Raw genomic sequence first — 22,958 nt, forward strand, 5'->3', positions numbered from 1 at the left:
CTGACATCAACCACCAGGGGCCCATTGTTGCCTGGAGCATGCGCACTGCTTCGTGGCTTTTGTTGCTGTTTATCAGTTACAAGAGTGAGACACAAAGTTAAAAATCACACAACCACCTGATGAAGAAGCTGCAAAGCGAGTGCTTCCAAATAAACCTGTTGGACTATAACCTGGTGTTCTGTGAATTTTAATTTTGTCCATCCTAATTCAACACCAGCACCTGAAAGTCAAGAGTGCGGGAGGAATGTAAAATATAACAAGAACACAACTAGGAACAGGAGAAGGCCGTCCTGCCCTTTGAGCTTGCTCTGCCATTCATTAAGATCATGGCTGATCATTTCGTGGGCGCACAACCATTTACCAACGTTCTCACCATAATCTCTTAATTAATTATTTATTTTTAAAAAAAGTTACCTTAGCTTTAAAAACGTTTACTGAACTAGCAATGAACTACTTCCCTGGGCAATGAATTCCATAGAGGTCAAGAAGTTCCTTCTCAATTCAGTCCTAAATTTGCTGCCTCTAATCTTGAGGTGATGCCCTCTTGTCCTGGCTTCATCTGCCAGTGGAAACATTCTCTCTATTTCTATTTTATCCATTCCATTCATTATTTTATATGTTGCCCATTCTTCTGAATTCCAATCAATATAATCCCAATCTACTCAGTCTCTGTTAAGCCAACCCCCTCAACTCCAGAATCAATCTATTTAACCCCCTCTAGTGCTGGTACATCCTTGAGCAAGTAAGGAGACAGAAACTGCATGCAATACTCCAGGTGTGACCTCACCAGTACCCAATACAGCTGGAACATAACCTCTGCTTTTAAACACAATCCCTTCAGCAATGAAGGCCAAAATTCCATTTGCTTTCTGAATTCATTGTTGTACCTGGTGACCAACCTTCATGCAGAAGGTTACTCAGGAGCCCCTGCATAGCAAATGATGCAACTTTTAAAAACTCAAGTAATAATCTCTTTATTAATGTTAATCCAACCAAACAGTATGACTTTACATTTATGAACATTCTATTCCAAATGCCAGACCATTGCCCACTCACTCAATGTATTTATGTTCCTCTGCAAAGTTTCACAGTCCTCCGCACACTTTGTTCTGCTACTCATCTTAGTGTCATATGCAAACTTTAACACCATACATGTTGTCGCCAACTCCAAATCATCTGTATCAATTCTAAATAATTGCAGTCCCAACACATCCCTGAGGCACACTATTAGTCACTGATTGCCAGCCAGAATAGTACTCATTTATCCCCACACTTTGCTTCCTGTTAGTCCACCAATCTTCTATCCATGCTAATACTCTACTCCTAATGCCATGCACCTTTATATTATGCAACAGCCTCTTGCACAGGTCCTTGAAGGCCTTTTGGAAATCCGGGTACACCGCATCCACTGGGTCCCCGTTGTCCACATTGCTCGAAATGTCTTCATAGAATTCCAAAAGATTTGTGAAGCATACCTGCCCTACATGAACCCATGCTCTGTCTGTCCAATGGGACAATTTTTATTAAGATTCCCTGTTATTTCTTCCTTGATTATAGACCCAAGTATCTTTCCCACTACAGAGAATAAGCTAACTTGTGTATAATTCCCCACCTTTTGTCCACCTCCTTTTTAAAAACGTGGCATTACTTTTGCTGCTTTCCAATCTGCTGGGACTACCACAGAATCCAGTGAATTTTGGGAAATTACTGCCAGTGCATTTGCTATTTCTCCTGGCATCTCCTTTAGTACTCTGGGATGCATTCCCTCATGGTCAGAAGACCTTTCTGTCATTAGGTCAATTACCTCCAACAGTCCAACACTAGCTGTTCCGTAATCATGATAGTTTCCAAATCCTCACCTATCTTTGTCTCTTCGCTAACTTTTGGCAAGATATTAGTTTCTTCCACTGTGAGATCCCATAAGTAAATGTTCCTTCTCATTTTCCAAAGGACCAACATTTACTTTAGCCACTCTTTTCTCATTCAATATGAAATTTGCCATCTGTCCTTATAGTCTGGGCTAGTTTATTTTTCTCATGTTCTATCTTACGTTTCTTTATAGCTCTTCTGTGGCTTTCTGTTGACCTTTAAAGTTTTCCCAGTTCTAGTTTCAGGCTGTTTTGGCCACTTTGCATGCCTTCTCTTTCAATTTGATCGCTTTCCTTCGATACCCATCACAGAGTATGCCTTTTCTTACAGTCCTTCCTTTCCACTGGAATATACCATGGCTGAGCACTTTGTAAAATGTCTTTGAAAATCTTCCATTGCTCATCAACTGTCCCACCATAAAATCTTTGTTTCCAGTCTACTTTATCCAAGTTCTCCCACATTCTATTGTAGTTCCCTGTGTTTAAGCACAGGACCCAGGTATTGGATTTTATCTTCACACTCTCCATATGTATTCTAAATTCAACCATACGGTGATCACTTCTTTCAAGAGGATCCCTAACTCTGAGGTAATTAATTATTCCTGTCTCATTGCACAGGGCCAGATGCCGGATAGATTGCTCCCTTGTCAGTTCCATTTCATACTGCTCAAGAAAACTATCATGGATGTACTTTAATAAACTCAAGGCTACCCTGACTGAGCTGTTTCAACCAATCGACATGTAGATTAAAATCTCCCATGATAATAGCCGTACCATTTTTACAGGCAATAGTTATTTCTTTGTTTATTGCCCATCCCAATGTGATGTTATTATTTGGTGGCCTGCACACGACACCTGTCAGTGACTTTATTGTTAGAATTTTGAAAGCATCATTCCTGTTTCTCCTAATGTACAGCAATAACAACAACTACTTGCTTTGTATGGAATCTTTCACAATGGCAAATCTCCTAAGGTGCCTCATGGATGATCAAAACATTGATTAAAGAGAATGATTTTAAAATACATCTTAAAGGAAGATAGAGAAGGTTAGGGAGGATATTCCACAGACTTCTGCCCTTGACAGCACCATTCGTGGAGTGATGTCGGTGGGGTGGGTTGGAAAGGGAACGTGCAAAGGGGAAATGAAGGAGCACAGGCAGTGCATGAGGTCTTAAGGACAGACTGAGGTTCCAGACTGAGTTTGTCTGTCAGAGTGTATGGCTGCCTCATGGAGTTTGAAGCTCTGCAATGGGTCCATGCATGTCACGTTATCGAGGAGAGTATAACAGTTGCTGAGAGAACTTTTGATGAGGACTAGTCTCCTGAGGTAGTGTGGGCTGAGGTTAGAAACAGGAGAGGAGAGGTAATACTGCTTGGAGTTTCTTTTTTAGGCCTCCGCAGAGTTCCAGGGAGGTGGAAGAGAGGAGTAACAAAATTATTCTGGATAGAGTGAAAGTAACAGGGTGGTCATTATGGGGTTTTTAACTTCCCCAAAATTGACTGGAAATGCTATAACTCTAATATGTCGGATGAATCAGTTTTTATCCAATGTGTACAGGAGGGTTTCCTGACACAGTATATTGAAGGGCCGACAAGAGGGGAGGCCACATTGGATCTGGCCCTTGGTAATAAACCAGACTAGGTGTTTGATTTAGTTGTAGGTGACACTTTGGAGAGAGTGACCATAATTCAGTTAAGTTTAGTTTAGCGATGGAAAGGAATAAGTGCATGCCACAGGTCAAGAGTTATTGATGGGGTAAGGGCACTTATAATGCTATTAGGTAAGAATTAGATGCACAGAATGGGGTAGCAAAATGTAGGGATGCAGACAATGGAAGTGTGGAGCTGGTTTAAGGAACAGATATTGCGTGTCCTTGATAGGTATGTCCCTGTCAGGCAGGAGGAAATGATATGGTAAGGGAACCTTGGTTTACTGCGGAAACTGCATCTCTTGTTACGAAGGAGAATGAGGCTTAGGTGTTGATGAGGCAAGGTGGTTCAGATGAGGCGATGGAGAATTACAGATCAGTTAAGAAGGATTTAAAGAGAGAGTTAAAAAGAGCAAAGGGAGGACACAAGCAGTCTTTAACAAATAGAATAAAAGAGAACCCTAAAGCTTTCTATCGGTACGTGAGGAATAAAAAGATAATTAGGGTAGGAATAGGGCCAATCACAGACAGAATGGGAAGATGAGTGTTGACCCTGTGGAGATCGGAGAGGTGCTAAATGAACATTTTTCATCGGTTTTCACTCAAGAAAAGGAGAATATTGTAGAGGAGGAGAATGAGGTATGAAATATTAGACTAGAAAGGATCGAGGTTAGTTACGAACAGGTGTTATCAATGCTGGAAGGAGTGAAAATAGACAAGTCCCCTGGGCTGGATGGGATTTATCCGAGGATCTTCTGGGAAGCTAGGGAGAAGGTAGCATAGCCTTTAGCTTGGATATTTGAGTTGTCATTGTTCTGCAGATTTGATACCAGAGCACTGGAAGATTGCAAATGTTGTGCCCTTGTTTAAGAAGGGCAATGACCCAGGTAATTATACACCAGTGAACATTGCTTCTGTTGTAGGAAAGGTTTAGGAAAGGATTAGGAGATAAGATTTATAATCATCTGGCAAACATCAATTTGATTTCAGATAGCCATCTTGGTTTTGTCAAGGACAGGTCATGTCTCACAAACCTCAATGAGTTTTTTGAGAAGGTCACCAAGCTTGTAGATGAGGGTAGGGCATTTGACGTGGTACACATGGACAAAAGTAAAGTCTTTGACAAGGTTCCACATGGTAGGCTGTTGGAGAAAATGCAGAGGCATAGAATGGAGGGCGATTTAACAGTTTGGATTAGAAACTTGCTTTCTGAAAGAAGGCAGCGAGTGGTGGTTGATGGAAAATATTCAGCCTGGAGTCCAGTTATTAGTCACGTGCTACCAGGATCTGTTTTGGAACCACTGCAGGTATAGGTGAATGGATTAGGAAATTTTCAGACGACACTAAAGTCAGTGTAGTAGTGGACAGTGTGGAAGAATGTTACTGGTTGCAAGGAGACTTGGATAAACTGCAGAATTGGGCTGAGAGGTGGCAAATAGAGTTCAATGCAACTAAATGTGAGGTGATGCACTTTGAGAAGAATAACAGGAAGGCTGAATACTGGGTCAACGGAAAACTTCTTGGTAGTGTGGTGTGCAGAGGGATCTTTGAGTCCATGTACATAGATCCCTGAACGTTTCCACCCAGGTTGATAGTGCTGTTAAGAAGGCAAACGGTGTGTTAGGTTTCATTCGTGGAGGGATTGAGTTCCGAAGTTGAAATACCATACTGCAACTATACAAAACGCTGGTGAAGCACACTTGGAATATTGTGTTCAGTTCTGGTGCCCATATTTCCGGAAGGATCTGGAAACATTGGAAAAGGTGCAGAGGAGATTTACTAGAACGTTGCCTGGTCTGGAGAAAAGGTCTTGTGAGGAAAGACTGAGAGACTTGAAACTCTTCTTATTGTCAAGAATAAGGCTAGAGGGGATTTGATAGAGACATCAACATACAAGATGATCAGAGGATTAGAAAGGTAGACAATGGAAGTATTTTTCCTAGGATGATGACATCAGCGTGGGGGGAATGGGGGTGGAACCCTGTTCATGACTCCACCTCCATTCCCCCCACTCCAGTTACAGGCTCCACGCCCAATCCCAGCTCCACACCCACACCAGATCTCAGCTCCAAGCCCTGCAGAGTTTTCACCATCCCTCCAGACCTTCCCCTCACTGAGGTCAAAGGGTCAGTTCTCAGCAAAGGTCTCACCTTCATCCCCCTCCGTCCAGATATCAATGAATTTAATACACGCCGTGACGTCGAACAATTCTTCCGTCGCCTCCGTCTCCAAGCTTACTTTAACAAGCAGGACCCCTGCCCACCTTCCGAGGACCCCTTAGCCCACCTCCAACACACTGCATCTACCTGAACATCCCACGCTGGCCTATTACCAGCCCTCAACCTCTTCATTTCCTACTGCCGCCGGGACATTAACCGCCTCAACCTGTCTACCCCCCTCCCCCCCTCCAACCTTTCACCCTCACAACGCGCAGCCCTCCAATCGCTTGCTCCAATCCCAACCTCACCATTTCGCCAGCAGATAAAGGGGCCGCAGTGGTAATCTGGTGCACTGACCTCTACACCGCTAAATCCAAACGCCAAATGAAAGACACCTCTTCCGACTGCCCCCTCGACCATGACCCCACCCCCTATCACCAAACCATCATCTCACAGACCATACAGAACCTCATCACCTCAGGAGATCTCCCACCCACAGCTTCCAACCTCACAGTCCGGGAACCCCGCACTGCCCGGTTCTACCCCCTTCCCAAGATCCACAAGCCTGACCACCCTGGCTGACCCATTTTCTCAGCATGCTCCTGCCCCACTGAACTCATCTCTACCTATCACGACACTGTCCTATCCCCCCAGTCCAGGAACTCCCCATAAAAGTTCAAGACACCACCCAAGCCCTCCACCTCCTCCAAGACTTCCTTTTCCCCAGCCCCCAACGCCTCATCTTCACCATGGATATCCAATCCCTCTACACCTCCATCCGTCATGACCAGTGCCTCCAAGCCCTCCGTTTTTTTCCTCTCCCGACGTCCCCAACATTACCCTTCCACCGACACTCTCATTCGTTTGGCCAAACTGGTCCTCACACTTAACAATTTCTCCTTCGAATCCTCCCACTTCCTCCAGACCAACGGGGTAGCCATGGGAACACGTATGGGCCCCAGCTATGCCTGTCTCTTTGTTGGCTACGTAGAACAGTCGATCTTCCATAATTACACCGGCACCACTCCTCACCTCTTCCTCCGCTACATTGATGACTGCATTGGTGCCACCTCGTGCTCCCGTGAGGAGGTTGAGCAATTCATCAACTTCACCAACACATTCCACCCTGACCTTAAATTTACCTGGTCCATCTCTGACACCGCCCTCCCCTTTCTTGACCTCTCCATCTCCATTAATGACGACCGACTTGACACTGACATTTTTTACAAACACACCGACTCCCACAGCTACCTGGATTACACCTCTTCCCACCCTACCTCTTGCAAAAATGCCATCCCGTATTCCCAATTCCTCCGCCTCCGCTGTATCTGCTCCTAGGAGGATCAGTTCCACCACAGAATACACCAGGTGGCCTCCTTCTTTAGAGACCGCAATTTCCCTTCCAACGTGGTTGAAGATGACCTGCAACGCATCTCATCCACATCCCGCACCTCCACACTCAGACCCCACCACTCCAACCGTAACAAGGACAGAACGACCCTGGTGTTCACCTTCCACCCTACCAACCTTCGCATAAACCAAATCATCCGCCGACATTTCCGCCACCTCCAAACAGACCCCATCACCAGGGATATATTTCCCTCCCCACCCCTTTCTGCCTTCCGCAAAGACCGTTCCCTCCATGACTACCTGGTCAGGTCCACGCCCCCAACAACCCACCCTCCTAACCTGGCACCTTCCCCTGCCACCGCAGGAATTGCAAAACCTGCACCCACACCTCCTCCCTCACCTCTATCCAAGACCCTAAAGAAGCCTTCCACATCCATCAAAGTTTTACCTGCACATCCACTAATACCATTTATTGTATCCGTTGCTCCCGATGCGGTCCCCTCTACGTTGGGGAGACTGAACATCTCCTAGCAGAGGGCTTTAGGGAACATCTCCGGGACACCCGCACCAATCATCCCCACCGCCCTGTGGCCCAACATTTCAACTCTCCCTCCCACTCTGCTGAGGACGTGGAGGTCCTGGGCCTCCTTCACCACCGCTCCCCTCACCACCAGATGCCTGGAGGAAGAACGCCTCATCTTCTGCCTCTCAAAACTTCAACCCAAGGGCATCAATGTGGACTTCAACAGTTTCCTCATTTCCCCTTCCCCGACCTCATCCCAGTTCCAAACTTCCAGCTCAGCACTGTCCCCGTGATTTGTCCTGATTTGACCTACCTGCCTATCTTCTTTTCGACCTATCTACTCCATCCTCCGACCGCCCCCGACCTATCACCTTCATCCCCTCCCCCACTCACCTATTGTACTCTATGCAACTTTCTCCCCACCCCCATCCTCCTCTCGCTTATCTCTCCACGCTTCAGGCTCTCTGCCTTTATTCCTGATGAAGGGCTTTTGCCTGAAACGTCGATTTTACTGCTCCTCGGATGCTGCCTGAACTTCTGTGCTCTTCCAGAACCACTAATCCAGAATCTGTACCCCACCACATCACTTTGCCCCACAATCGTGGTATCTGACTGTGCACAAGGAGGAGTGGCACAGTCTGTACTGGGATGCCCTGGGGCCCTGAAACACATGGTAAAGACTAAAATTACCAGAGCATTGAGACCCCCACCACATTGTTTGCATGTTTTATTGTTTTTACTCTGTTCCTGCCTTCCCTTGTTTTTTTCTTAATAAAGTTGTTATTATACACACCTGCACAAGCTGTGAAATGAACTCAGGCATCTCGATCCAAGATTCGGAATATTTTCACCACATGACAAGGCATCGACTCTAACTTCCCTTGTCCCTTAGCCTGCTGAGTCGCGCCTGAATCAACTCAGCAATTGGGAAGAAGGGGCGGAACAGGAGGACCGAGCAGCGGCCGGTCGTCAAACCAGAGTGAGTGAGGATGAGGCCAAAGCATTCTCGGGGAGTGAACGCTTCAGGATTGGTCAGAAAGCAAACTATTTTGCAGGATTAATCATTCTCACTACATTGTGGAGCATTAAACATCTCCCATGAATCAATGTGAGATTTCTAAGAAATAGTTGAGATGTAAATCTGATAATGTACATTAGGGAGATTTAAACAATCCTTAGATAAACACATGGGTGATTTTGCAATAGTGTAGGGGACAAGCTGAGAATAATTCACAGGTCGGCGTGAATAATTCACAGGTTGGTTTACACAACTCGAGTAAGAAACTTATTTTCAAACTCTCAGAACGATTGGTAATTTACATACCTGGCCGGTATGGTTAAATTGGACCAAAAAAATGTATTTACATACTAACCATCTCAATGACTGTAACTCGACAGAGCAATTGTTAATGACTAATATTTCACCCATGATCCTGTGCAGATATGAATATTCTCTATAAACTCACCGATACTCTCAGACGCACGCGCAGTTTGGTTTCTATGTGGAGCATGCGCACTGTCACATTGATCAGGGCACAGAGAGAGAGAGAGACATGGAGCTGCTTTCTCCGGCAGGGCTTCAGAGAGCAGCGCTCAGAGCCGGTGTGTGGGAGCCTCGCTGGGAGAAAGGAGCGGAGACAATTCACAAGTCCGGGATACAGGTTAAAAATAACTCGATAAAGACCCTCCAGGCCCGGGTAAGGAGGCGGCGGTCTCTGTTGGGGAAGCGGCCCAGGGTCACGGCCGCCATTTGTTTGAGGGAAGACGGAGCGCGGGCCTGAGGGCCGCCATCTTGAGAAGGTCAAGGTGCAGGAGGGCGGGGCTCTCGGGGTCTGTAGAACAATCAGAGGAAAGGGAAGACCCATTGTTACTGATTAATCCCACGGACACAACGTCACTGGGCGGTCCCGCAGGAATATCCTCTCTCAGTCCTGCTGGGATGGTTCACCCAGTCAGAACCAGCAGCTCTCCTCCTCTCTCAGCTCCCCTTCTGTCCTTCCTGCAGCATCTGTTCCCTGGAACATTGAGCTGCCTGTCCTGTCCCTCCCTCAGCTGCTGTTCTGTGATATCCCAATCCCATCTTAGGTTACTTCACTAAAGACAGGGATGCACCCGATGGATCTTTCTTAACATCAGCAATTGTTTAATACTCACTTACAGGCTTTTACTTACATCGTTTTTGAAGCATTTACTTCACATTCAATCATTTGCAATGGTGGGATTTGAACCTGTGTCCAGAGAACACTTGCTGAGTTTCTGGATAAATTGTCACACAATAATGCCACGAGGCCATCACTTCGCCTGCTCACAGTTTGTATATCCCAGTGCAACATGAATCAAAACCCTTTCTTCCTGCACAGTTGTTTGACCTGGCACTCTGGTGATGTGACTCAGGACCTCTCCATGTGGTATTCCTCACTGTGTGGGTCTAATTGCTGCCTCTGTCAGCGTCTCTCACTTTTGAAGCTACTCCAGATCATGATCCCACAGAATTCTCCACTCCAGAGAGATGAGGCAGCACAAGTCAGGAATGGAGACTGGGATTTTCCAGATCTCTGTGGGCTCAGTGCCATTCTATATGTGTAACCCTCAAAGCATTAGTCTACTTTCCCGTTCTGCCTACTTCTGTGTCTTCTACAGGTACTCATGGAGTTCCTGACTCAATAGACTTGCCAACTACTGGTTGGGACGATGGTTGGCCAGCCAGAAGACAAAGTCAGGGAGGTCGGGAGTTTTCAATAAATCCTGCTGCCAGGTAAGATCATTCCAGTGCACAGAGCAGAAAGTTATAAGGGGGATCCAAACATCAGCTAATAAGACATGACATAGAGAAAGTGCTGGAGGGGGAGCACAGTACAGACACAACCCAGGCTCAATCACCTCGCCTGCTACAAGTTTTGTTGTAATGAGACAGCATCGGGAGTTCCCAGTTATCAGTCCAGGCCTGTGCTTTCTTAGGGAGCATCAGAACAACTGAGGGGAAAGCAGGCCTCCCACGAGAGGGTGGTAATGCTGCCTGGGATCTTTCTGTTCCCTATTCCCTCTCCAACACTGTATTAATGGCTTGTATTGAGGACCAGTGTCTTCAATCATTCTAACTCCTATAACATTTCCTATCTGTCATCTCCTCCCCTCTCATCAATTATTTCACATATTTGAAACCTCCAGTCCAGATGACCATCTGTATCGCTGTAACTTGCTTCAGTCACTACAACATGCCTTGTCTCGATAGTCTCCTCCTCCAATAACTGGAGACGTGGGGTCTGTTTCTGTGCGGCATGACTCTTCGGCCAAGGTTCCCTAAATGGAATGAGTTGCGTTTGCCTGTTTTTGGCCCATACCCCTTCCAATCTTCTCCTCTCCATGTACCTGCCCAAGTATCTTTTCCATGTTGTAATTGCACTTGTTTTTACCATTTCCTCTGGCAGTCCATTCCGTCTATGCACCATCCTCTGTGGATAATGTTGCCCCTCAGCTCCCTCTTTAAATCCTTGCTCTCACACCTCACGTATATGCCTCCTGCTATGGACTCACCTACCCTTGGCAATTCACCTTACTTCGGCCCTACATGGTTTCATAAACCTTTATAACGTCACCCCGTGGCCTCCTCTGCCCAGGAGAAATATTGACGACAGTGTTACCAATATCTCCAACTCATGTACTCAATGCTCTGACCAATGAAGACAAGTGTGCCAATTGCCGCTTTCAACACCCTGTCGCCCTGTGATGCCAGTCCAAGGAACAATGTAACTGCACCCCTTGGTCTCTCTCTTTTCTGCAACACTGTCCAGGGCCCAACCATTACCGGTGTTAGTCCTCCCTGGTTTGTCTTAACTAAATCCAACACCTGAATTAAACTCCATCTTTCATTCCTTGGCCCAGTTGATTAACATCCCCCTCAATAACTATATTCCCTGCACACTCTTCCACTAATCTTTGTATCCATAAACATACTAACAGGGACTCCTTTATTTTCACTCAAAATGTTTATGTAAGTGGTGCACAACAGTGGTCCCAGCACCAATCCTTACAGCACAATGCTGGTCAGAGACCTCCAGTCTGAACAACAACCCTCTCCCACCACCCTCTGTCTCCCACTGTCATCCCATTTTGTATCCAGTTGGCTAGCTCTCCCTGATCCCTTGTGATCTACCCTTACTAACCAATGTATCATGCTACACCCTGAACAAGAGTTTGCGGAAGCCAGAAACAATGTCTCTTGCTCTGCCTTCATCTATCTTCTTGGTCACATCTTGAGCAAACTCCAGTCAAGTTTGTGAGACATGTTGTCCCATGCACAAAGTCATGCTGGCTGTCCGTAATCAGGCCTTTTCTTTCCAAACGCTTGTAAGGCCTACCTCTCAGAATGACCTCCAATAACTGACCCACCCTGATGTCTCGCTCATCAGTCTGTAGTTCCCTGGCTTTCTCTTGCAGCCTTGCTTAATTAATGATGCAACATTATAATCATAGTCGGAGTCATACCGCACTGTTCGGTGAACGCTAACCATACTCTATATTGGATCTCATCCCACCTGCCTGTTCCTGTATCATATCCCTTCCAACCTTTCCTATTCCTGTACTAATCCAAATGTCTTTTAAACATTGTAATTGTCCACATGTTCACCCCTTCCTTGGGAAGTTCATTCCACACACAACCCACCCTCTGTGTAACAATGTGCATCTCATGTCTTTTTTTTATATGTCTCTCCTTTAAACTTAAAAATGTAGTGCCTTGTCTTGAAACTCCCCTGTACATGGGAAAAGACAACTCCCATTAACTCTATCTCTCCCCCTCATGATTTTATAAACTTCTATGAGGTCATCTGTCAACATTCAGGTTTCAGTGAAAAATACCAACCTATTTAGCCTTTCTTTATACTGAAGCCTTTCGTACCCAGCCACATCCCAGTAAATCTCCTCCCAATCCTTTCCAGCTTAATAATATCCTTCCAATAACTGGGCGACCAGATCTGGACACAGTATTCCAGAAGAGGACTCACCAATGGCCTGTCTCATCTCAATGCGACTTCCCAACTCCTATATCCAAAGGACTGAGCAATGAAATCAAGTGAGGCAAACATCTTTTTTTAAACTATCCTGTCTCTCCGTGTTGCAAACTTCAAAGAATTACGTAGTGAACCCCGAGTTCTACAAGACTACCGAAGGTCTTGCCATTAATTGTATAAGCCCCGCCTGTGTTTGTTGTACCAAATGCAATACCTCGTATTTATTCAGATTGAACTCCATCTACAAGTTTTTCAGCCATTCACACATTTCATCAGGATCCCTTTGTAATCTCAGAAAACCTTCTTCACTGTCCACAATGCCACCCTCCAGTCTAACAGCCTATCACACGTAGTTCTCTATGGTACAAATATCTCTGTTGGAGGCCCCACAATTTCTTCACCAGCTTCCCACAATGTCCTGAGATACATTTGGGGATTTATCTACCTTTATGTTTTAAAACCTCCAGCACCTCCTTTTCTACAATGTGGACTCATTTCAAGACATTGAGTCATAGAGATGTACAGCACAGAAACAGGCCCTTCGGACCAACTCCTGCATGACGTATCTCGTCACATTTGCCACATTTTTGCCAATATCCCTCTAAACCTTTGCTATTCATACACCCATCCACATGCCTTTTAAATGTATTTCTATCAGCCTTCACTATTTGCTCTGGCAGCTTATTCCATCCACTCTTTAGACCCTCCACCAATTGTGGAGCCAATGTACCAACTTACCTTGGATCCCATGGGATCTTCCCTTTTGGACCAGCCTACCATGTGGGACCTTGTTAAAGACCTTAATGAACTCCATATAAACCACATCATCTGCACGGCCCTCATCAATATCAGAGGACAGTCGTCTAGCAAATCCATACAGACAATCCCTAATGAAATTGCGGGGTATCCATTTTTGGCGAATACATTGTATAGGTGTTCTTCTTCCTCTTTTTGCAGTTCTGGTGTACTGCTGTGTGTTGTGGCCCTTTTGAACAGTGTCTTGATGCAACTTATTTTGTGTGTGTTGGGGTGGTTGCTTTCATAGTTCAGGACTTGGTCTGTGTGTGTGGCTTTCCTGTATACCTTTGTGGTGAATTCCCCATTCGGTGTTCTCTGTACCATCACGTCTAGGATTGGGAGTTGGTTGTCCTTTTCTTCCTCTCTAGCGAATCGGATTCCTGTGAGTGTGGCGTTGATGATCCAGTGTGCGTTCTCTATTTCTGTGTTTTTAATGATTACTAAGGTGTCATCCACATATCTGACCCAGAGTTTAGGTTGAATTTGCGGTAAGACTATTTGTTCTAATCCTTGCATTACTGCTTCTGCTATGAGTCCAGAGATGGGTGAGCCCATTGGTGTGCCGTTGATTTGTTCGTATATCTGGTTGTTGAATGTGAAGTGTGTTGTGAGGCACAGGTCCAGTAGTTTAAGTATGCCGTCTTTGTTGATAGGTTCACCGTCCTGTTGTCTGTTCTGTAGGTCCAGCAGGTTGGCTATTGTTTCTCTGGCTAGGGTTTTGTCGATAGAGGTGAACAGTGCCGTTACATCGAATGAGATCATAGTTTCTTCCTTGTCTATGTGTATATTTCTGATGATGTCCAAGAATTCCTGTGTTGACTGTACAGAGTGGCTGGATCCGCTGATTAGGTGTTTCCGTTTCTGCTGAAGTTCTTTAGCCAGTTTGTGTGATGGTGTCCCGGGTAGTGATACTATGGGTCTGAGTGGGATGTCTGGTTTGTGTACTTTAGGTAGTCCATAGAATCTGGGGGTGTTGTTGCTTTCAGTTTTCATTCTCTGTAGGTCAGACCTGTTTATCTGTCCGTCTTTTTTTGTAGGTTTCTCACTGTGTTGTTTATCCTATTGGTGAGCTGCGGGGTGGGGTCAAACTCCACGCAATTTTATCCACAGGTGCCTGATGGAAAGACAATAGAATGAAGACATGCCACGACCCAAAGGACTAGCCACACTACCATACATCAAGAGCATTTCTGAACTGACAGCCAGACTACTGTGACCACTAGGACTCATAACAGCACACAAACCAACAGCCACTCTCAGACAACAACTCACCAGGACATAGGGCCTGACACCCAGCATGAGCAAAACCAATGTAGCGTACAAAATCCCATGCAAGGACTGCACAAAACACTACATAGGACAAACAGGAAGACAGCTAACGATCCGCATCCATGAACCCCAACTAGCCACGAAAGGACACGACCAACTATCCTTAGTAGCCACACACGCAGATGACAAGCAACGTAAGTTCGACTGGGACAACACTCCCATTATAGGACAAGCCAAACAGCCAACAGCCAGGGAATTCCTGGAGGCATGGCACTCATCCACAGTTTCAATCAATAAGCACATCGACCTGGACCCAATATACCGGCCACTGCAACGGACAGCTGGGACTGAAAACCGGAAGCAGCAGAGACAAATCACTATAGTTGCCAGAGGAAACATCACAGAAGCGCTTCACAGGAGGCTCCCTGAGGATGTCACCTAGACGGGACGAAACATCTGCAACACAAATTCCCAGCTCGGCGAACAGAACCACAACAACGAGCACCCGAGCTACAAATCTTTTCACAAACTTTGAAGCCCTTTAGACTCTACAAAGCTCCGTCATGAACAAGTCACTATCTCTATATTTCCTTTGCCTTCTTCAGTGTCTGCAACTCTCACTCCAGTAACGTTCGTTAGTTACTGCAGGTCTGCCTAGCTCCCCAGACAACCTGTTTCATCCCCTATAGCTCCCTCAACCACTGTAACACCCTCTGCTCTGTCTAAGCCTCCACTTTCCCACTGTCTTCCAGGCACAATGGCGATCCTGGAAGAGAGCAGTGCGGAATGGGATGTTATAAATCTCAGCTGAGGCTTGATGCCCACCATTACCTGGGAGTCACAAGGGGAGAGACCCTGAGCGAGTGCAGCACAAAGCGGGAGAATATAAATCAGCAGCGAGGATCAAGGCCGACTGGGACTTGGATTTGGATAAAAAGCAGAGCAGGAGGCTCGAAATCAGCACCGAGTCACAGAGGGAGTGACCGTGTGAGGGAGTAACTTGGAGCAGGAGCTTGAGGCTGACTCACACCTGGGAGAATATAAATCAGCACTGAGGATCGAGGCCTAGTTATACCTGGGGGTCACAGAGACGGTGACCCTGTGAGGGAGCAGACTGGAGTGAGAGCTGGACAATTGCACGTCCGAGGAGACACATCACTGTATATGCACGTGTCCCTCCATTGTTCTGTGTTTGTGTGTGTGTGTGTGTGTCCCTTTCCTTGGCTGTGTGTGAGCATGTCCCTCCCTCACTGTGTGTGTGTGTGTGTGTGTCCTCTCGCTTTCTGAGCACATGTCCCACCCTCGCTGTGTGTGCGTGTCTCAACCTCGCTGTGTCTGTGTGTGTGTCCCTCTTGCTGTGAGTGTGTGTGCCCCTCTTGCAGTGTGTGAGGGTGTCCTCCCCTCGCTCTGTATGTCTGTGTATGCGTATCACTCACTCACTGTGTGTCTGTGTGTCCCTCCCGCGCTGTGTGAGTGTGTGTGTATGCATGTCCCTCTCTCACTGTGTGCGTGTCGGTCTTGCTGTGTGTGTCCCTCATCCTGTGTGTGCGTGTGTGTCCCTTCCTCGCTGTGTGTCTGCGTGTATCCCCTTAACTGTGTGTGTGTGTGTCCCCTCCCTCGCTGTGTGTGTGTGTGTCCCTCCCTCGCTGTGTGTGTCCCTCCCTCGCTGTGTGTGTGTCTCCCTTGCTGTGTGTGTGTGTGTCCCTCCCTCGCTGTGTGTGTGTGTGTCCCTCCCTCGCTGTGTGTGTGTGTGTGTCCCTCCCTCGCTGTGTGTGTGTGTCCCTCCCTCGCTGTGTGTGTATGTCCCTCCCTCGCTGTGTGTGTGTGTATGTCCCTCCCTCGCTCTGTGTGTGTGTGACACTCCCTCGCTGTGTGTGTGTGTGTCCCTCCCTCGCTGTGTGTGTGTGTCCCTCCCTCGCTGTGTGTGTGTCCCTCCATCGCTGTGAGTGTGTGTGTCGCTCCCTCGCTGTGTGTGTGTGTGTGTGTGTCCCTCCCTCGCTGTGTGTGTGTGTGTGTCCCGCCCTCGCTGTGTGTGTGTCCCTCCCTCGCTGTGTGTGTGTGTGTCCCTCCCTCGCTGTGTGTGTGTGTGTCCCTCCCTCGCTGTGTGTGTGTGTGTGTCCCTCCCTCGCTGTGTGTGTGTGTCCCTCCCTCGCTGTGTGTGTGTGTCCCTCCCTCGCTGTGTGTGTATGTCCCTCCCTCGCTGTGTGTGTGTGTGTCCCTCCCTCGCTGGGTGTGTCCCTCGCTGAGTGTGTGTGTGTCCCTCCCTCGCTGTGTGTGTGTGTGTGTGTGTCCCTCCCTCGCTGTGTGTGTGTGTCCCTCCCTCGCTGTGTGTGTGTGTGTGTGTCCCTCCCTCGTGTGTGTTTGTGTCCCTCCCTCGTGTGTGTTTGTGTCCCTCCCTCGTGTGTGTGTGTGTCCCTCCCTCGTGTGTGTGTGTGTCCCTCCCTCACTGTGTGTGTGTCCCTCCCTCACTGTGTGTGTGTCCCTTCCTCGCTGTGTGTGTGTGTATGTCCCTCACTCGCTGTGTGTGTGTGTGTCCCTCCCTCGCTGTGTGTGTGTGTGTCCCTCCCTCGCTGGGTGTGTGTGTGTGTGTCCCTCCCTCGTGTGTGTTTGTGTCCCTCCCTCGTGTGTGTTTGTGTCCCTCCCTCGTGTGTGTGTGTCCCTCCCTCGTGTGTGTGTGTCCCTCCCTCGTGTATGTGTGTCCCTCCCTCACTGTGTGTGTGTCCCTACCTCATTGTGTGTGTGTCCCTCCCTCGCTGTGTGTGTGTGTGTCCCTCCCTCGCTGTGTGCGTGTGTCCCACCCTCGCTGTGTGTGTGTGTGTCCCTCCCTCGCTGTGTGTGTGTGTGTCCCTCCCTCGCTGTGTGTGTCCCTCGCTGTGTGTGTGTGTGTGTCCCTCCCTCGCTGTGTGTGTGTGTCCCTCCCTCGCTGTGTGTGTGTGTGTCCCTCCCTTGCTGTGTGTGTGTCCCTCCCTCGCTGTGTGTGGGTGTGTGTCCCTCCCTCGCTGTGTGTGTGTGTCCCTCCCTCGCTGTGTGTGTGTGTGTCCCTCCCTCGCTGGGTGTGTCCCTCGCTGAGTGTGTGTGTGTCCCTCCCTCGCACTGTGTGTGTGTGTGTGTGTGTCCCTCCCTCGCTGTGTGTGTGTGTCCCTCCCTCGCTGTGTGTGTGTGTGTGTGTGTTTGTGTCCCTCCCTCGTGTGTGTGTGTGTCCCTCCCTCGTGTGTGTGTGTGTCCCTCCCTCACTGTGTGTGTGTCCCTCCCTCGCTGTGTGTGTGTGTCCCTCCCTCGCTGTGTGTGTGTGTGTGTCCCTCCCTCTCTGTGTGTGTGTGTGTCCCTCCCTCGCTGTGTGTGTGTGTCCCTCCCTCGCTGTGTGTGTGTGTGTGTCTCTCCCTCGCTGTGTGTGTCCCTCGCTGTGTGTGTGTGTGTGTCCCTCCCTCGCTGTGTGTGTGTGTGTGTCCCTCCCTCGCTGTGTGTGTGTCCCTCCCTCGCTGTGTGTGTGTCCCTCCCTCGCTGTGTGTGTGTGTGTCCCTCCCTCGCTGTATGTGTGTGTGTGTCCCTCCCTCGCTGTGTGTGCGTGTGTGTCCCTCCCTCGCTGTGTGTGTGTGTGTGTCCCTCCCTCGCTGTGTGTGTGTCCCTCCATCGCTGTGTGTGAGTGTGTGTCCCTCCCTCGCTGTGTGTGTGTGTGTGTCCCTCCCTCGCTGTGTGTGTGTGTCCCTCCCTCGCTGTGTGTGTGTGTGTGTCCCTCCCTCGCTGTGTGTGTGTGTGTGTGCCCCTCCCTCGCTGTGTGTGTGTGTGTGTGCCCCTCCCTCGCTGTGTGTGTGTGTGTGTGTCCCTCCCTCGTGTGTGTGTGTGTGTCCCGCCCTCGCTGTGTGTGTCCCTCGCTGAGTGTGTGTGTGTGTGTCCCTCCCTCGCTGTGTGTGTGTCCCTCCATCGCTGTGTGTGAGTGTGTGTCCCTCCCTCGCTGTGTGTGTGTGTGTGTCCCTCCCTCGCTGTGTGTGTGTGTGTGTCCCTCCCTCGCTGTGTGTGTGTGTCCCTCCCTCGCTGTGTGTGTGTGTGTGTGTCCCTCCCTCGTGTGTGTGTGTGTGTCCCGCCCTCGCTGTGTGTGTGTGTCCCTCCCTCGCTGTGTGTGTATGTCCCTCCCTCGCTGTGTGTGTGTGTATGTCCCTCACTCGCTGTGTGTGTCCCTCCCTCGCTGTGTGTGTGTGTGTCCTTCCCTCGCTGGGTGTGTCCCTCGCTGAGTGTGTGTGTGTCCCTCCCTCGCTGTGTGTGTGTGTGTGTGTACCTCCCTCGCTGTGTGTGTGTGTCCCTCTCTCGCTGTGTGTGTGTGTGTGTGTGTGTCTCCTTCGTGTGTGTTTGTGTCCCTCCCTCGTGTGTGTGTGTGTCCCTCCCTCGTGTGTGTGTGTGTCCCTCCCTCGCTGTGTGTGTGTGTCCCTCCCTCGCTGTGTGTGTGTGTGTGTCCCTCCCTCGCTGTGTGTGTGTCCCTCCCTCGCTGTGTGTGTGTGTCCCTCCCTCGCTGTGTGTGTGTGTGTGTGTCTCTCCCTCGCTGTGTGTGTCCCTCGCTGTGTGTGTGTGTGTGTGTGTCCCTCCCTCGCTGTGTGTGTGTGTGTCCCTCCCTCGCTGTGTGTGTGTGTGTCCCTCCCTCGCTGTGTGTGTGTGTGTGTCCCTCCCTCGCTGTGTGTGTGTCCCTCCCTCGCTGTGTGTGTGTCCCTCCCTCGCTGTGTGTGTGTGTGTGTCCCTCCCTCGCTGTGTGTGTGTGTGTCCCTCTCTCGCTGTGTGTGTGTGTGTGTCCCTCCCTCGCTGTGTGTGGGTGTGTCCCTCCCTCGCTGTGTGTGCGTGTGTGTCCCTCCCTCGCTGTGTGCGTGTGTGTCCCTCCCTCGCTGTGTGTGTGTGTGTCCCTCCCTCGCTGTGTGTGTGTGTGTCCCTCCCTCGCTGTGTGTGTCCCTCGCTGTATGTGTGTGTGTCCCTCCCTCGCTGTGTGTGTGTGTGTGTCCCTCCCTCGCTATGTGTGTGTGTGTCCCTCTCTCGCTGTGTGTGTCCCTCGCTGTGTGTGTGTGTGTCCCTCCCTCGCTGTGTGTGTGTGTGTGTCCCTCCCTCGCTGTGTGTGTGTGTGTGTCCCTCCCTCGCTGTGTGTGTGTGTGTCCCTCCCTCGCTGTGTGTGTGTGTGTGTCCCTGCCTCGATGTGTGTGTGTGTGTGTGTGTCCCTCCCGCGCTGTGTGTGTGTGTGTGTGTCCCTCCCGCGCTGTGTGTGTGTGTGTGTGTCCCTCCCTCGCTGTGTGTGTGTGTGTCCCTCCCTCGCTGTGTGTGTGTGTGTGTGTGTCTCTCCCTCGCTGTGTGTGTGTGTCCCTCCCTCGCTGTGTGTGTGTCCCTCCCTCGCTGTGTGTGTGTGTCCCTCCCTCGCTGTGTGTGTGTCCCTCCCTCGCTGTGTGTGTGTGTGTCCCTCCCTGGCTGTGTGTGTGTGTGTGTCCCTCCTTCGCTGTGTGTGTGTGTGTCCCTCCCTCGCTGTGTATGTGTGTGTGCCTCCCTCGCTGTGTGTTTCCCTCGCTCTGTGTGTGTGTCCCTCCCTCGCTGTGTGTGTGTCCCTCCCTCGCTGTGTGTGTGTGTGTCCCTCCCTCGCTGTGTGTGTGTGTCCCTCCCTCGCTGTGTGTGTGTGTGTCCCTCCCTCGCTGTGTGTGTGTGTGTCCCTCCCTCGTGTGTGTGTTTGTCCCTCCCTCGCTGTGTGTGTGTGTGTCCCTCCCTCGCTGTGTGTGTGTGTGTGTGTGTGTCCCTCCCTCGCTGTGTGTGTGTGTCCCTCCCTCGCTGTGTGTGTGTGTCCCTCCCTCGCTGTGTGTGTGTGTGTCCCTCCCTCGCTGTGTGTGTGTGTGTCCCTCCCTCGCTGTGTGTGTGTCCCTCCCTCGCTGTGTGTGTCCCTCGCTGTGTGTGTGTGTGTCCCTCCCTCGCTGTGTGTGTGTGTCCCTCCCTCGCTGTGTGTGTGTCCCTCCCTCGCTGTGTGTGTGTGTCCCTCCCTCGCTGTGTGTGTGTGTGTGTACCTCCCTCGCTGTGTGTGTGTGTGTGTCCCTCCCTCACTGTGTGTGTGTGTGTCCCTCCCTCGCTGTGTGTGTGTGTGTCCCTCCCTCGCTGTGTGTGTGTGTGTCCCTCCCTCGCTGTGTGTGTGTGTGTGTGTGTCCCTCCCTCGCTGTGTGTGTGTGTCCCTCCCTCGCTGTGTGTGTATGTGTGTCCCTCCCTCGCTGTGTGTGTTTGTCCCATCCTCGCTGTGTGTGTGCGTGTGTCCCTCCCTCGCTGTGTGTGTGTGTCCCTCCCTCGCTGTGTGTGTGTGTGTCCCTCCCTCGCTGTGTTTGTCCCTCGCTGTGTGTGTGTGTCCCTCCCTCGCTGTGTGTGTGTGTGTGTGTGTCCCTCCCACGCTGTGTGTGTGTGTGTGTCCCTCCCTCGCTGTGTGTGTGTGTGTCCCTCCCTCGCTGTGTGTGTGTGTGTCCCTCCCTCGCTGTGTGTCTGTGTGTGTCCCTCCCTCGCTGTGTGTGTGTGTGTGTCCCTCCCTCGCTGTGTGTGTGTGTGTCCCTCCCTCGCTGTGTGTCTGTGTGTGTCCCTCCCTCGCTGTGTGTGTGTGTGTGTCCCTCCCTCGCTGTGTGTGTGTGTGTGTCCCTCCCTCGCTGTGTGTGTGTGTGTCCCTCCCTCGCTGTGTGTGTGTGTCCCTCCCTCGCTGTGTGTGTGTGTGTCCCTCCCTCGCTGTGTGTGTGTCCCTCCCTCGCTGTGTTTGTGTCCCTCCCTCGCTGTGTGTGTGTGTGTCCCTCCCTCGCTGTGTGTGTGTGTGTGTCCCTCCCTCGCTGTGTGTGTGTGTGTGTGTCCCTCCCTCGCTGTGTGTGTGTGTCCCTCCCTCGCTGTGTGTGTGTGTGTACCTCCCTCGCTCTGTGTGTGTCCCCCCCTCGCTGTGTGTGTGTGTCCCTACCTCGCTGTGTGTGTGTGTGTCCCTCCCTCGCTGTGTGTGTGTGTGTGTCCCTCACTCGCTGTGTGTGTGTGTGTCCCTCCCTCGCTGTGTGTGTGTCCCTCCCTCGCTGTGTGTGTGTGTGTGTCCCTCCCTCGCTGTGTGTGTGTGTGTGTGTCCCTCCATCGCTGTGTGTGAGTGTGTGTCCCACCCTCGCTGTGTGTGTGTGTGTGTCCCTCCCTCGCTGTGTGTGTGTGTCCCTCCCTCGCTGTGTGTGTGTGTATGTCCCTCCCTCGCTGTGTGTGTGTGTGTGTGTCCCTCCCTCGTGTGTGTGTGTGTCCCTCCCTCGCTGTGTGTGTGTGTCCCTCCCTCGCTGTGTGTGTGTGTCCCTCCCTCGCTGTGTGTGTATGTCCCTCCCTCGCTGTGTGTGTGTGCATGTCCCTCACTCGCTGTGTGTGTGTGTCCCTCCCTCGCTGTGTGTGTGTGTGTCCCTCCCTCGCTGGGTGTGTCCCTCGCTGAGTGTGTGTGTGTCCCTCCCTCGCTGTGTGTGTGTGTGTGTGTCCCTCCCTCGCTGTGTGTGTCCCTCTCTCGCTGTGTGTGTGTGTCCCTCCCTCGCTGTGTGTGTGTGTGTGTGTGTGTCCCTCCCTCGCTGTGTGTTTGTGTCCCTCCCTCGCTGTGTGTGTGTGTGTGTGTTTTTGTGTGTCGCTCCCTCGCTGTGTGTGTGTGTGTCCCTCCCTCGTTGTGTGTGTGTGTGTGTCCCTCCCTCCCTGTGTGTGTGTGTCCCTCCCTCGCTGTGTGTGTGTGTGTGTCCCTCCCTCGCTGTGTGTGTGTGTGTCCCTCCCTCGCTGTGTGTGTGTGTCCCTCCCTCGCTGTGTGTGTGTGTGTCCCTCCCTCGCTGTGTGTGTGTCTCCCTTGCTGTGTGTGTGTGTGTCCCTCCCTCGCTGTGTGTGTGTGTGTGTCCCTCCCTCGCTGTGTGTGTGTGTCCCTCCCTCGCTGTGTGTGTGTGTCCCTCCCTCGCTGTGTGTGTGTGTATGTCCCTCACTCGCTGTGTGTGTGTGTGTCTCTCCCTCGCTGTGTGTGTGTGTGTCCCTCCCTCGCTGGGTGTGTCCCTTGCTGAGTGTGTGTGTGTCCCTCCCTCGCTGTGTGTGTGTCCCTCCCTCGCTGTGTGTGTGTGTCCCTCCCTCGCTGTGTGTGTGTGTGTGTGTGTGTGTCCCTCCCTCGTGTGTGTTTGTGTCCCTCCCTCGTGTGTGTGTGTGTGCCTCCCTCACTGTGTGTGTGTCCCTCCCTCGCTGTGTGTGTGTGTCCCTCACTCGCTGTGTGTGTGTGTGTCCCTCCCTCGCTGTGTGTGTGTGTCCCACCCTCGCTGTGTGTGTGTGTGTCCCTCCCTCGCTGTGTGTGTGTGTGTCCCTCCCTCGCTGTGTGTGTG

The 22,958-nt window shown here is 50.5% G+C and overlaps 1 long non-coding RNA gene across 1 annotated transcript in view; it reads left to right on the forward strand.

Annotated features, from left to right (window-relative positions):
- Positions 1 to 9,127: 9,127 nt before the first annotated feature.
- LOC148138766 (uncharacterized) overlaps positions 9,128 to 22,958 on the forward strand; it is a 109,283-nt gene continuing 95,452 nt past the window's right edge. The window contains exons 1-2 of the long non-coding RNA XR_015753835.1: positions 9,128 to 9,246; positions 10,190 to 10,304. This is a non-coding gene — a long non-coding RNA (uncharacterized LOC148138766). The remainder of the gene's footprint in view (positions 9,247 to 10,189; positions 10,305 to 22,958) is intronic.

This window comes from Chiloscyllium plagiosum, unplaced genomic scaffold (assembly GCF_037043375.1).
Source record: "Chiloscyllium plagiosum isolate Xiang-an unplaced genomic scaffold, Cpla_swu_hap1 HiC_scaffold_39, whole genome shotgun sequence".
In the NCBI taxonomy this organism is placed as follows: domain Eukaryota; kingdom Metazoa; phylum Chordata; class Chondrichthyes; order Orectolobiformes; family Hemiscylliidae; genus Chiloscyllium; species Chiloscyllium plagiosum.